Below are 16,361 nucleotides of genomic sequence, written 5' to 3'. Positions count from 1 at the left end.
CACACTAATTTTGACACCCCAAATTTTTTCTGCTATTTTTCTTTAAAATAAGAAAAATGGTGGTGGTTTTGCAGGACTTGGAACGGATTAACGGTGTTTCCATCCATTTGAATGAATAAAATTGACTTGGTCATGGAACACGTCTTAAAAGCACTAAATGTTACTCAAACCATTATCTAGTTGACCAAATTTTTATGATAGCGACAGTTTGGATGTGCTGATGAAAGTGGAGGAATTACACAACAAGCACCAACAACAGCACATGGTTTCTGAAGAACAACTAATAAGATGCACAAATGCATTCAAACCCCCAAAGTCAGAATTTAGACAACAGTTGTGCGGGGGCAGATCATGTTTGCAGGGGCCGGAGCGGAGAAGCGTACGAGGCCCCTGAGGCTGGATCTGTTCCAACTGTGCCCTGGCAAGAAGAAGCCCTGACAGCTTGGGCAGTCACAGGAGGCCACGGAAAAGTGGACGGCAACACGATGGCCCACGAGTCCGGGGAAAAAAAGGACTTTGATTTTGTTTTGGTGGCACAAGGACGTGACATTTTGATGCACAGCTCGCTTTTATCATCTGAGGGACTTTTACTTGCATGACATCCGCAGCTTATTTATTACAACACTCGCTTTGGTTATGAGGAATTTTTCAAAGCCTGACAATGCATTGTTCATTTATAACCACAGCAGAACAAACGAATGACATCGTCAGCAGGGGACAGAAAATTGCAAGACAGTTTTAATTTACCTCGATTGTGTTGGATTAATTTTGCAATCTTTATCTGAGGTGAAAAGTTTAGTTTACTTAAGTGACAGAAGAATATCATTTTAAATAGACTTGGGCCTGTTGAGAAATAATCCAAATTTTGTATTAATTTAATTTATTGATTAATGTTAATACAGCTATTGCTTTTTAATTATATTTTATATCCAATAGTTACCAAAGCATGTACAGAATCTCAAAATGTTGGTGATTTTTTTTCTTTTTATCTGAGATAAACAGCTAAAATATATTTATCCAATATACGGAAAAAAATTGTAAAATCATTGTAATTTGAAAAATCCAAATACCAAGTTTTTACTTTTATTTTATTTTTTAAATCTACAACATTTGCGTGTACCCTCAATTATGCTGTCATCTAACTGGAAATTTTTGTTTTTTAAATTATCATATTTTTACAAATTTGGTGTCAAAATTTTTAGAAACATGCTTTTTCATTAGATCATCTTTGAGACTAGATTTTTTTGTTTGTTTTTAAGTAAAAAAATAAAATTAAAATAAACAAGAAGACCCAAAACACAAAATTCGAAGATACAAGCTTTTTGGCGAACATTTTGAATTCATTCAACAAAAAGCATGGATTTACAATTTAAAAATATATATAATTTTCCACTAAACTACAAGTTCTACAATTTGGACATACAAGCGTTTGTTGTAAATTTAGAATTTCTACAACAAAAAAATGAATTCACAAACTTAAGGGTTAATATATACTAACGTATTCACTACAATTATATACAATGTCACAGACTCTTCTGCGGCAGCAATTGCCTGCCACACCGGAACACCTCGGTTCAAATCCCACTTAAGACAATTCTTCAGCTAGTGCAGTGGAGCCTTGACCGGTGAACAGGAGGCGATGGTTAGAATTCCACCTTTGACAGATTGCATTTCACATGTTATTTGTATCAATTTGTCTTTCAACTACAATTAATATTTTTAAATGTTCACATAATTTATCTTTCAATTTCCTTTACAAACATTCAACTTAGCATTCAGCTATTAGCATTCAGCTTTCAACATTCCCACACAATTTCTGCAGAAATTGCACTTAGTCTTAGTCGCAAAAGTTTCTGGTGAAGAATTTCCTTGTTTTATTCAACTTAATTTTTTTCTTTCTAAAATTGTAATATTTGGACAGACATGTTATCTTATTTGACTACGCTGATATCTGATTGAGTTGGTTATTGCTGTCCATTCAGCAGTTATTTGCAATTCTCTCACAAAAACATTTGAAAGACGTGCTGCTAAAACATGACAAGGCCAAACTTTGTAAGCGACAGCACGACTGTGCGTTGAAAGCCTCCAGAAGCAACATAAAAGTCAATAAGCAGGTCAGCCCCACACGGGGGAAAATAAAAAATAATTTGACGACAATAAACACAAGCGGCGGCGTGTTCGTGTTCGGGGTTGCGCTCAGGCAAAGCCTCGCGGGAGCCATGATTGACACCTCCACGTCCTGGCAGACGTCGCAAACACCATGTCGTTACCGTGACATTTACAGCATCTTCCGGGATGGGAGACGAGTTCCGGGAACAACAAAGGAATCACGATGATAATCAAGTCTAAAAATAAAGAGTAAGAATGTCTTGTGTGTTGGGGTTTGGGGCCACTGGGGTTGCTTTAATAGCTGCAGTGAAATAATCCGTTTGGTGGAGTGACAATGAATGGAAGGGTTGTCAACTATGAGCTGCAAGTACAAATAAAATCTCAGAGGAACTGTCATTAAACAAAAAAAAAAACATTTAACCTATAAATGCCCTCAATTCATAAGACAGTTTTGTAATAGATGCTGATTTTTCATGCTTTAATTAATGAAACTACAGTGACCCAAAAGTTAGTGCCAAGGCAACAAAGTGACTCAAGAAGAAGCAAATTAAGGTTACGGAGCATCTTTGAGTCCCCATCTGCCATCCCCCTGAGCTTCAAGTGGGATATTTCCGACTCCCCACTACGAGTTACGCGAGTTATTAATCAAACACGGCCGCCATTTAATCTTGCGGATGAGCAATATAACCCGTGCAATTACAGGTCGCTATTTAATTTCTCACCTTTATATTCCACTCAGCAGCTGTGGCTGTAGCCTCGTTTGAGTGAAATATGGACAGAAGAGTGCCTTAACAGCCGTTCGTATAAAACGATTTTGGCAGCGGTTAATTGCCGGGGATCTTCCTTTAATGAGCACCAGCGCAGACCCTAATGACTCGCACTTCCTTAATGAACAAGCGCACAATGTGCTGGGCGGGAAGTAAACAAACTTTTGACACAATTTTGTTAGTTATGATGCTCGACTTCTAATTGGACTTTTGCCACCTCACACACAAAAACACAAAGTGCTGAGTGTTTACTTTTCGTTCTACCCACCAGTTTTAGGGCGTATATTTTTTAGTGCGTACCGGTATATTTTAGAGCAAAAATGTGCCGGGTATGGAGAGAAAGCCAGCACGGATGCATGGTGTGTTGGTGAGAAATCGGAAATTCACTTGTTGAAATTTCATGACAAAACTGTACAACTTTATTCTCGTAAAATCGCAATGTTTCCTTTTTTGAAAATGGACAGCTTTATTCTTGAAATATTGCCAAAAAGGACAACTTTTTATCTCGAAATATTGTATACAACTAATGATGTAAAATTACAACTTGAATGTAAAAAAAAAATACATATATATTTATAAATATTTTAAAAACTTTACTCCCATAAAATGATGTGTTGAAGTGCCAAAGTGATCTTGAGTTATCTTGAAAATTTACAGGTTTGCTTTCGTCATATAAATACCTTGATCTAAAAAATATACTGTATGACTCTCAAAAATATATCACTTTATTCTTAGGAATTATAAATTTGATTGAAAAAAAAATACATATGTACAACTTCATTCTTGTAAAATGATTACTTTCATCTTGAAAATACATTACAACTTCAAATGGAAAGTATACAATTTTTATCTAAAACATTTTTTTTTATTCTCAAAAACAGCTTTATTCTTGTAAAATTGCAACATTAATATTGAAAACATCTGAATTTATTAATTATTTTCGTAAAATATAGAGTTGAATGTAAAAAAATATGACCATCAATAATTACATGTTTTTCTTAAAAATATGTCTTTATTCTTGGAAAATTATGACTTTAATCTCTAAAATATGGGAGTGTTTAATCTGAAAAATCTGTTTTTTTTTTCAAAAAGCATCTGATTTACTATAAATATACGATATAAATCTCAATACTACTTTATTCTCTGAAATGTTCCATTTTTAATCTCATGCTTAGTACTCCTGGGTAATGTTACACTTAACAACAACAACAAACCCTCTCTTCTCTCCATGGCCACTGTGCGGTCCATGGAGGACGAGATGACTGTATCGGCCAACGTCACACTCCCTTTTCCAGTACTCAGTCCTCATCTCCCTCGAGCTCATCAAAAGCCTGCTACCTATACTGTGGACTGGCAGCCAAACAATAGGAGCCACAACTGCCTCAATGGGGGCTAAGGAGAGAGCAAGGTGAGAGAGAGGGAGTCAGAGAGAGAAAGAGAAAATGAAAGAGATAGAAAGTGAAACTAAATGAAAGTACAAATGAGAGAGAGAGAGAGAGAGAAAAGGAGAGAGAGAGAAAGAGAAAGAGAGAGAGAGACTAATTAAAGGCACCCCACACACCAAGAATGTGTGATGTAGCTCGACCATGACTGGAACTGTTGCAAGAAGTAAAATAAGAACTAGGGAAGAAGATGTGTTTTTTTTTTTTTTGCTTTTTTGTGTGTGTGGCTTGCCTGATGGACGGCGGACCGTGGTAATTGCCTAAATCCCACTGTGAGCTAGCGAGGAGTGAGTGGGCCAAGTGATGTTAAGGTGAAACAGGGGAAATGTGCCAAGCGGGGACATTTAAGCTCTATACACAAATGAACACACATACAGTATGGACGAGGAACAGAGCCGTAACGGAAGCTTTTTACCCAAAACCCAGCAAAGGTGGATTATTGTTGCAAACTGTGTCCTTCCTTTTCCATAAGAAGCCAGGATGCCACAATAAGTACGTTCATATGCGGCCAATTAACCTTTCAAAATCCGCCTGTTGGCAATAAGTAACAATATGTAGGTTTTGAAAGGCCATATAAACACGCAAAAACACAAATATGTTCAAAACCCAAATTTTCTACCCCATAAAGGAAAAGTCGGCCCGTGTTCTGTTCTACGGGAACTACTTGTATGTGTGGCGGCCATCTTACGTTGCCACCCGCTAACTGAGCCTAACTTGAATACAAGGAGTCCTCGAGTTACGTCGTACGCGAACTAGGGCGCCCGTGCTTCATCAGTAGCACCTTCTTTTTCGTTAACTTCCCACAGGCCATTTTAAAGTTATTTAAAGTTGTGTTGTTGTTACCCCCAGCAACGGGCGCGCCTGAATTTCCGTGTTTAAGTCCCCATTAGCGCCGCTTTGCCGTTCGTCAGCATTGAATGTCCATGTGGACACACGAAATATTGGTTCCGGCATCTTCCGGGTGGCGCAAATATATTTTTAAAAATTACTGTACAAAGTATTTTGATGTAAATATCAACTTTAACAACGAAATCCGATTTAAGTCGAAATTCGGGTTACATCGCCAGCGTAGGAACGGAACGTTTTCACATAATGGCGAAAATGCCACAGTGCGTACATATTAGTGCTTCTCATTTATTTTCTGTTACGCCCCACCAAAGAAGAAAACAACTCTCCGCCGTGTTTTAAGTACACATTTGCATAACATTGTCTTAACTTCATTTTATTAAGATAGTTTTTTTAGTCCGTAGCGCCAAAGATTATGCATTGATTTGCCTGAAATAAGAAAACAAAACACGAGATCAACACTGCCACCTACTGTAGTGGATGTGCAATTACACGTGACTAATTTGGCAAGAAAAAGTATGTTCTCCACAGTTACTTTCAACTGTGCAAAATCTTACTTGTTTGTGTAATTTCACACTTGACGGGTGGGTGGGCTAGCACTCCAGAGACGCAAATGGATGTACATGCAGCAATCACAAAATCAGCTTAATTGGCTATTATTCATTAATTGCAGCCCTAATTGTCACTGTTGTGTAAACATCTCTGTAATGCAGTCATTCTCAACCACTGGGAAATTAAATATCACTAAAGTGCTCAAAAAACGGTTATTAACCTACTACAAATAATGTACTCTGTCAATACCAGTGACACACATAACAATTCAATGATCTTTACTAGATATATGCTACATCATAACTAGTGTATTCTCCTGTTGCTGTTCATACAACAAGTCATGACACACTCGTACACAGTGAGTAAATAAATGTATGAGTACATTGAGACAGGCTCATGATTATTTCAGTGTACTGTACAGCGTTCGCACACAAAATGGACTCTGAGCTATAGCCATTGTTTTGTGCGACGTACTGTATGTACTTGTCAGACGCACAAATCCCTGCTGAAGCCTATAGTGGAATTATGGCTTTTTACAGTGTACTTTCGTACTGTAATGCCCTCACACGTGGGAAAGGAGAGCCACAGTCGCCAATGTGCTTTTAAAAATGTTTTTTTATGCTGATCAGTCTTCTTTCATAAAGGACTACAGAAATCAGCTAACAATTACTTTTGATAAGCTGAAATCAGAGAATTTGGACAATTTTAAATAAAAAAAAATGTCTCCAAACGATTACTCGATTATTAAAATAGTTGCCGATTGATTTGATATTCGATTACTTGTCGATTAATCTTGACAGCGCTTAAGTGAAGTACATTTTCATCTCGTTTTCATTAGTCGACGAAAATGCATACTGATTTAGTCACAGTTATTGTTTTATTAAATTAGAGTTTTAGTCTAGACAAGTTTAAATCCGGTGAAAAATATGTGTTGACGAAAATATTTTTGTTTAGTTTTCGTTAACGAAATTAACACTACTTTAGTGTAGATTTTTACCTAGTGCAGATGAGTCTCGGACTACAGTATATCAGATTTTTGTGAAATTGTTTGTTACTTTTCTGTGTTTTTGGCTCGGTAAAAGTGAGGAAACATGGCTGTAATGCTGGTTTCCCTTCCCTAGCTTATGTCGCACTCCTACGCAACGTGACACTGGTAACATCCACACATGCTGGAAGCAACGAGAAGAGAAAGAAGGCGACTTTGGAGAATCTCAAGTTGTGAGACAAAACAAGGCCGCAAATGAAGGACAGTATGAGGACTGTGGGAGAATAAACAGTAACAAAAGACGTGCTGTGAAAGTGAAAACAAATGCGTTGTGGGTGCGACTCACAGGGGGAGAGGCTGCCGTCGGGCCAACCCTCACTTGACACTTCAATCACCGGCAGCCAGCGCTTCGGGCAAACTCGGTCCAATTAGTTGGACGCTGCCGCTGACCCCCGGCTTCATTAAGGGCTTCTGCAAGGGAAAGGGAGGAGAGGATAAGGAGACGGAGCAGACGCACACACAAACACTCACAGGAGGTGAAGCTCAAGGTTACAGATAAACCCAATCAACTTGGAGAGAACATGTTCACACTGGTACTCCCGGTGGGCTTACACCCAACGCTGATGGTGAGGAGGGCTTCGACGCGATTGGGTGCAGAGGTCACTGTCCCCCCCCCTCCCCCCAACCCTCCGACGCACTAATACCCCCAACCCAACAGGTGTGGCCAGCAGACATGCAATTACCAGGCTGAGAATGTGCTTTTGTGACAGAGACAAGAGGCCATCAGAGGGGAAGATCAAAAGCGCGGGCGTAGAGGTGATAGCGAACTGCTCGCCAGTGCCTGCAAGCCGACAGAAGCGGCAGAGGGAACGTTTCACTTGGATCGCCATGAAGAAAACCCCAAGCACTAATCAAAAAAACAACATGAAGGATTTATGACACGCTTCTTTTTATGACATGATGCACTGGGGAGTACAAATGTTTGTGGTCTGAGAAGCCAAAGTGTGCGAGTTCACAATAATGAACTCGCCACATACACAAGACTATTTTTAAAAACATGTACTTTTCTGATGTATTTTGGGATTTCATCCACACACGCAAACATTGTGACTGCCAAGCTTTATTGTAGAGCACAGGACAGGCCAAACGTTTTGGTTTGTGGACGGTCACTTAGATATTCTTTAGTGATAGACCGATATGGATTAATGCGTCAAGCATTAATCAAGCTTAACGCCCCCGCCCGCGCATATTGGACTTTTGATGATGTCGAGGTCGGATATATGCGACCTGGCCGTTCCGACAGCAGTTGCATTGCAAAAATTCGGATATGTATCCAATCCAGGACCACATATGAAAGTGACCCAGGTCGGATATGAAAAAAATCTGAATTTAGCCTAAATGAGATGTAAAAAAGTCAGATACAGGTCGCATTTGGGAAAAAAAAAAATGCAGTGTTGTTGGATACACAGATTTTCATTAGCTAACAGCGTGATCCATAATGGTCTCTGATAACCGGCATGTGAACTACCAGTGCTCATGCTCAGTGGTCGTCATGGTAACATTTTTTTTTCCCCGTACAAGCCTATGGATGGCAGCATAAATGCCTCATCTTTTGATTATAGGTCTTCGATCAGGCTAAACGCAATGTTTGTGTATGCTTTGTCACCGCTGTGGCAATTGCAATTGTCACGGATGGCTGGACAGACACTGGCTGGCCTTTTATTCAAAACAAGCTGAGGATGAAAGATCAATGGGCCCATTGGAGCCATGAATTGGAAGGGAAAGTTCACAAATAAAGTGGAAGAAGCGGGGTGGGGGGGTGGTGGGGTTAGCGGGTTGGGGTCATATGCTCGTCCCGGAGCAAGAGCCGTATTGATTAGTGGAGACGTACATCTTCCAGCCATTCATCACAGGCTCCTCAGGCCAGCAGATAAGAACTATGATAGTGCCCTGCAACTGGCTACATCCAGAATGTGTCAAGGTATGCCACACTCATGACTGGCTAAGTATGAATTTGAAAGAAAATCTGGTGTGGACCACGAGGAGGTCAAGGTTTATTGTCCTCGAAGAACCAGGACAGTACTTTTGCATGTGACTTTTCAATTGGATGAAAAGAAAGCATGCAAGTCGAAAAGTGTAGAAGGAAACCCCGCATTTTGGGCAGGTGGGGGATCATCCATAATGAGAGGGGTTTGTGGGTGTCAGGGTTAGGGCGGGGCAAAAAAAAAAACACAGCCAAAGAGCGACAGATAGAAAGAGAGTGAGAGTGATGGCGACAGGCTTCGAGCCAGAGACAAGACCCCGGTGGAGCAATTACAACAGCTCCATAGAAGGTGTGCTGAGCCCCTAGGCACCGTCTCAAATGGCACACACGCACATCTACACACACCCAGCCTTAATAAAACAAAAAGCCATGGACACATCCTGGATGGAGCGGCAGAGGAAAACAAAAGAAAATCCAAACCATCCTTGTGTGGGAAAATCCCACCGAAGAATTTTGTTCAAAGCACAGCTAAAACTCCACGGTGAAGGTCGGAGTGCGTTCAAGGCTCGACAGCACTGGAAAGTCTGTGAAACCTGCTGACATCCCCTGAAATAGTTTCTCAAGGCAACCACTGACACTAGTGCAAGTTTGTTTATTTGAAAGAGTCAGGTCTTAAACGTAGCAGTTCAGACAGACCTACAAAAATGGCTAAAATTGCTCTAATGCAAATGCCAGGACATTGTAAAGAAACACAACTACAAACTGCTGTACAGTCGTGATTTATTCACCTACTTCTTTTAGATGCCAAGACTAAAGTGTGGCTTTTACACAGTCAAGACAGCTTGGTGCAGTGAGATAATTAAATGCTCAACAAGGTTAGATTGACAGTTTTCAACATAAAAAAAGTATAGAGGGGCTGGATTGGCTTCTAAAATCCTGATTCACGAATCGGGCCAATGTCGGTGCAAGGATTCCGGTTGGATTCATATAGCTTAATAGAACGTATTTCCGTGGGCGGAAAAATACGTATATTCCGGAAAATACATAAAATTTGACCTAAATAGTAACTGGAGAAGACTTATATAGTGCTGATACGATAACCAGCAGACACATTCCTGCCGCATTGTTCTAAATACCGAAAAGTTATTCTTTTAACGTTCAAATGTCATTTCAAGGTCATTTATTATTGCACACTTTTATGTTTTAGAACCCTAGTAAATAGCCTCATCAACATCCTATCCTGAATGCTGGATGGGTTAGCCTGCATGCTACTTAGTACACTGGCTAGCTGCGCAGACCATAGATATACTAGCTCTAGAGCAAGCCGTGTGTTTGGCTTCAAGAAGTTCATCATAACTCACTAAATTCTTTGGATGTGGCTTTGGTTTGCTCCAAACGTCAGACATGCAGCTATGATACAAGCCAATTATTTAATTTTTTTATCGGGGCTTAAAATAGATACTATTGTGGGACTCCCTATTCAATACGGCAGCCAGTAAAAGTGAAAGCTCTAGTCTATACATCTATATCTATGACGATAATGGCCTGAAATGTATGTATTGTGTTTCCTTTCTTAAAACGATCACAGAGCGTTTCAAAATATCTTGCGCAGCTTGTCAACTTGTATTACTTTTTGGCGTTTGAACCAGGAAGAAAAAAGCCCCGCGTTCAACACGTGCCTTTGTTTATTTCACGTCACATAACCGGAGAAGGTTTACAAGAAGTTCCATGAAAAGATTCAGAGCATTGTCAAAAGAACATCTGCTAAGATTACATGTGTATGGACTAAATATACATTCTGTTGTTCCCACTTGGACGAAACAGAAATCTGACAGAAACAGAAAAGAAACGCTACGGTTTATTAAAAATGACAAAAGCAAACTCATACAATGTCAGTCGCTTCCTGTTCTTCTTCTTTAAAATTACTGGTGGATCACATAATCTATGGTGTATACCGCCACCTACAGCGGCGGAGTCCCCTCTCAATATTCGCAAAAAAAGAACAGATGGATACGGGCATAAGTCACATGTGCGTTCTGCGCAATTTCAGTAAATATGCTTAAAAAAATTCTAAACAATTGGATGGAAACCCCACTATTGTCAAACATGCACTAGCACTAAACACTTACCATGTAAACAAAATACCAGTTCTGGTGACGTCACATATCTGATCAGAGTACACAAATTATGATTCGATTTTTAATTTTCCACCCGCACTCGAATGAATGTTCATTCTCAGCACTAGTGGACAGTGAGCCTCAGGTATTAAACTTCCCACTATCCTTACAACAATATCAACATTTCTTCTGTTCTGCCTCTGAAACTACCTCAGAAGCAGTCAAATTCCCAGGTCGACTACAGCCCAGTCCCACGTGTACCCTACACGAGCTGGAGAAAGATAGGAGAAAGATGTGCAAACAGATATGGGGGAGGGGAAATTGAATAAAGAGGAAAGTTCTCGAGCACCGGTATGCACCATTGATTTCCTATTCTCTTGGAAACATTTAATGAGCTTAAATAGGAGCCTCGTTTGACACTGCCACAGCAAGTCGTCGGGGGCCTCCCAGTGAGAGGAAATCGTTCAGCTGCCGCGACGGCAAGCCAAGGCAGGGGGGGGGGCGCGTAGGCGGAAGGAGGCGGAGAAGGTGGAGGCGGGAGAGACGTGGAGGTTCTAATGCCAAATGAAGAGACGTGTAGGACAGATGTTGGATTAAGCTCAGCGGGGTTCTTAATGGAGAGGAAGAAAGTGAAGGGTGTCTCTGGCAAATGGAGTCCTCACTTCCTGTGTACAAGGCTGACTAGTTGTTAAGTTTATAGGCACTTAGAATCACAACGAGCATCCGCGGTGATTGACAGCTTCTCCTTGACTGCTGCACTTTACCTCATTATTTCCTCAATGACCCCCTCAACCCCATTGCCCCGCTATTACTCGGTTGTTTCTTCAAGTCCGCACAGTTTTCGCAACCCCCACTCCAGCGCCGAAGGGCGGTGCTATTGTCACTTGTGAGAACAAAGTCCAGAGGTGCTTGGCTGCACTGAGCCGTTGATGAGGGCCCATGGGAGTCGGGGCTTTATGAAGCTGTCTAGTAGAGTAAATGCATTCACTGGATCTGCCATAACAGAACGTGTATTCCTGGGGGTGCTGGAGCCCTAACACCTACCCTACCTAACCCACTGGGTCCAGCCATTTTTATGAAAATCCACTGGTTTGTGCTGATGCAAATGATGTCAAGGATGGAAAAATAAAATGTCTATTAGATGGCTACTAGGATATTTTCTCAAAGACACAACATAATTAAGAGTTGCTAAAACAAGATTCCCCGTTTGGCGTATGGTTGCACGCCCAGGGGGGCTCAAATGCCCTCCACGAGGTGTGCAAGACGCGAGATCTGGTATTATAATTACACATTTAAATTGTGTTTTTCCCCCAAGTGTGATTTTTTTCCACTAAAAAAAGTTTGAATTAAAAAACTTGTCTTCTCTTATGACGTACACTTAACGATCTAATTATGTGTGCCTAGCTAGAGGTTGGGATTAAATGCTCTTTGTTTTTCTTGTGAGGGAGTTTGTCAACTCTTTAGCGTACAAACTTTGGAAAAAGCTGCTCTAAATAAATTAGCTGGACTAAGCACAGAATGTTGACACTAGAAAAACAAAAGTACTGTATATTTATACCAGCAGATTATTATATATTATATTTGAAACCTGCCTTGAATGCATCTTTACTTGTTGGCTTTCGCCACAGCATGAGACTGACGGTATTTATTTTTTTATTGTGTTCTATTGTTTTATTCTTTTTAAGTTATGTTCAATTGTTTTTTACTTTCAATTTTTATTTATGTACAAGACTTTGTTTCAGCCTCGGTCATTTTTAAAGTTCAATCTAAATTAAATTGAGATTGAGATAAAGCGCAAACACTACATTTAAAAATATATATATTTAAGCAGACTCAATCTGAATGCTTCAATGTGTGTGAATTTGATTTGAAACGTGAACGCTAATTGTTAGCTAACGTTCATCCAGAAAATTCATCAGCAAACAAAATTCATTGACGCGCCCACCTCTGGTTTTTACATATGTAGCCAATAAAGATGATTCAGATTTTGAATATGAACATAATTTAGGGAATATTCATGAGATTGGAAAAATATGCAACGGAGCTTCATCTTTGTTTTAAATGCAGGGATTAAAGATAAGGGAAAAAACTGTTTTATAATCCAATTACAAAAAAATTAAAAGAAAAGCCTCAACAGGCATGTCAATATTAGATTGTAGACATTTTCAAGAGTAGTTGAGCCTCACAATTGTCATGTAAACTAAGAATGCAGAATATTAGCAGTTTGCCGCTTGCCAAACGTTGAAATACAAGTATGCACTTCTTGTTTTTAAACTGATGTTTTATGCATAATTGCTCTTGGCAAATATTGAACTGCGGGTAGTTCTGCCCCTCCCCCACTCCAGCTTCCAACTTTGTCAAACACACTATGCTGATTTAAAGCAGCGTAACATTCCAGTTGCGTCTGGTTCTAGTATCAGCGGGTCAGGAAGCAAGAACTCTGCAAGACCACAAGCTGCCTCGCCATCTGCGTTTGTGCTAATCGAGGGCATTGTCAAAATATCAATATTGTATCTATCGCCTCTCTCCAGAAGGCTCATTTATTGTTACCGTAAGCCGTAACCTACGCCAAAAACAAAAAAATGAGTTGTCTCTTATGCAACCAGTGTAGCGCACAAGCACACTGGGGTTGTCTACCAATCACCGGCCAACTCTTAACAAAGATTTACACACAGTGCCTTTAGCTACTTCTAGAATTTAAGAATACGCAACACTTATGACCTGAACCACCACAATAACTCAACTGCCATCAACATCAGCCCAGCCAATCACAAGGATGAAGCGTTTACAAGGTTACATTAAACATTGCTAGCATATTTAGCATCTCTGAGAGCAGTTGCCTTTCAGCTTACAACAACAAAGCTAACGGCAAACAAAATGAAATGACGTGATAAAAGCCGTCAGGGAATACGCACCTTAAAAGGAGATGTCTGATGCTTTGGTGACACAAAACATGATGGAAGGCTAAACAAGGAGGATGGGGGAGAATAATAGGGGCGTATTTCTTGTTTTTCTTTATTTTAAAGGACTTTTCAAGGATGCCCAGTTCTATGCCTTTCTATGACCCTTCAGGTCGCTTCGTATCTCTGTTACAACCTACTGATGACACTGTGACGCTCTCAGCTCAGTGGCCATGTCCCTTTGAGCACATCCTTTGTGAAGCCTCACAAGAGTGAATTGATCAATAGATAGACGTCGTCTTGGTCTGATTATGTCAAAATGTGAACTCCATGATGTTTAATATAAAAGTCCTAATCAAACCAGGAATTGTTTAGAATGTCAAAAGATGAATATTATGACACATTGTGAATACTGTAGTGTGCTTTCGTTGTTGCAATAATAATAATAATAATAATAAATTAAACTATTTGTTTGTATATGTGATTTCTTTTAGCAATATTGTGATAATTCTGATAATTTCAGGGATTGTATTATTGCTGTTGTTTTGCTCTATCAATATTAACTAAATCAAGGGCACTTTGGCAGGATACACCCCCCCCCAAAAAAAAACACACACACACACAAATTGCCCTTTTTTGGCAGGCAATCTACCCCAAAAACGTATAAAAACGTTTTTTTAATGTTGTATACAGAACGCTTTGGTGCAAACCACCAATGGTAGTTATTAAAAAAAACGGCCAACAGGTGGCAGCAGAGTATAAGAGATCAACCAGGGCCATGTTGCAACAAGCTCTTTTCAACAGGTTTGTGAATCATGATGAAACTTAGCTATATTCTAGTGCTAATTGCTGCAAAATGGAAACAGATAAAAATATTTTTTTTCGTGATGAAAGAAGAGACTCTAATCTTTCTTTTGGTAGGTTCCATGTTTTTATAGCAACAGAACACAATATTATGTGGGCTTTGCAAAATCATTTAAAATCCAGTAAAACAGCCGGGAGCAAAGGGAGTTGCTTCAGTAAAAATGGTTGGGAGTGAATGAGTTTATGGGTGCAACGGTTTCAGATTTTGGTGTACGATTAATGTTTGAGAAAAAAACGCGGTTTCACCTTTTTTACGGTTATTATTGTAGACATAAAAAAATTATTTGCATCAGCATTCTTTGAAAATGTTTATTTTTAACATCAATAAATAACAACATAAATTTAAAAAGTTGCTGCCTTTTAAAACAAATACAGTAGATTAGACATACTCTTAAAATAGGGCCTGGGCACTATGTATAACAAGTGGATGGTCTGTACCTTTTTTTTTCTTTCATCTTTCTTTCTTTCCATTTCAACCATACTTACAGGTGAAATGTTCGTCCACAGCCTTTAAACTGGTGATTTGTGCAGTTTACCGATATACATGTAGGAAGACAGAAAAGCTAAGAACTATGCCGCATGGCTCGTTTTTGCGCCACACGTCAGCAAAAATAACCGGTGTTTTTGAACGGCTGCGGTTATTTAATCCTAACGTTTAAAGACCACGGTTAATCGTAAAATCGGTTAATTGCTGCACCCCTAATTGAGTTAAAAATATACTTCTTAGAAACAATCATTTACTGTGATACAGTGATGGTCTTTGACGATGGCGTCCAATCCAGACAGACGTTCTCATGACACACGCAAGCTATGAAAACTCTGACAAACTAACTGCATGAACCAGAAGACATTTCTCTCTAAAAACTGCTTTAATTCGCTGTAGGAATCCATAGGCCAGCATGTATATAACAACAGGCTATACGGCATTTCCTAGCTCCATATATATAGCCTGTGGAGAAACGACCATTATGGAAACAGAAAGCTGCATTTCATAATTGCGCTGTGCTTTTTACCCCCCCTTGTGAAATTGCCTCTGGAGAATAGATTCGCTCGTACTTTAGCCATCGCTCCTTATCCCTCTTGTCCGTACGAGAGGGCTATTTTGACAGGCCGACTGCCTCTCCTGATGCAATAACCACCCTCCATTTGTATCCGAGTGGAGAGCATTAACGAGACAAAGTAATCAGCCGGCACAGGAAAGGCAGCATGCCCAACCGCCAACTGCTTTTATCACTCTCCGCTACAAGGGCTTGCCATTAGGCCACAATTAGCACAATGGACACTCGGAAAAAAAGAACCTCATAAAGACATATGGCGAAGAAGCCGGAAGAGAGGCACAAAAAAATAAACACAAGAAGTAACCTTATAAAATGTTTTGAGTTAGGGCTTGGGTGAAACGCACGATCAGTGCGGAGTGCTTTTTAATTCATCTTTTTTTTAAAAAGAAGACAACAGTTGTGTGCTCACCAGATGTCGCATTTTTCAAGCACAGTCGACTAATTATTTTTGCAAGATCCATGGTCGCTCGGACAAGTATCACACACAAAAACATAAAATAGCCTTTCAGAACACCCACCACCCACCCCCGTATCATGAATTTAATGTCCAGCCGCTACAAATATACATTTTCATTTTACAGATATATTCATTCCTCTTATCTGAACTAAGAGCCATTTTCAACAACCATGTCTTGCAATGCTCATCAATTTCTTAAGGTTCTTTTCATTCTGAATTAGTAACAGCAAGCCTAACATCGGAAACGGAACGGTCACGGTAATCTTTCATGCTATGCCCC

At 39.8% G+C, this 16,361-nt stretch overlaps 1 protein-coding gene across 2 annotated transcripts in view; it reads right to left on the bottom strand.

Annotated features, from left to right (window-relative positions):
* Positions 1-16,361, bottom strand: part of plxnb2b (plexin b2b) — a 194,108-nt gene that overhangs the window by 139,486 nt on the left and 38,261 nt on the right. Inside the window, exon 2 of one of the 2 annotated variants that reach the window (XM_077567540.1) lies at positions 7,048-7,172. The exons of the other annotated variant lie outside the window; for it this stretch is intronic. The gene's annotated coding sequence lies outside the window, so the exon portion shown is untranslated. The remainder of the gene's footprint in view (positions 1-7,047; positions 7,173-16,361) is intronic. 2 annotated transcript variants of the gene reach the window in all.

Source organism: Vanacampus margaritifer, chromosome 6, assembly GCF_051991255.1.
Source record: "Vanacampus margaritifer isolate UIUO_Vmar chromosome 6, RoL_Vmar_1.0, whole genome shotgun sequence".
Taxonomy (NCBI): domain Eukaryota; kingdom Metazoa; phylum Chordata; class Actinopteri; order Syngnathiformes; family Syngnathidae; genus Vanacampus; species Vanacampus margaritifer.
The sequence above is the reverse complement of the archived record's forward strand: the minus strand, read 5'-3'. Positions and strand labels throughout refer to the sequence as shown.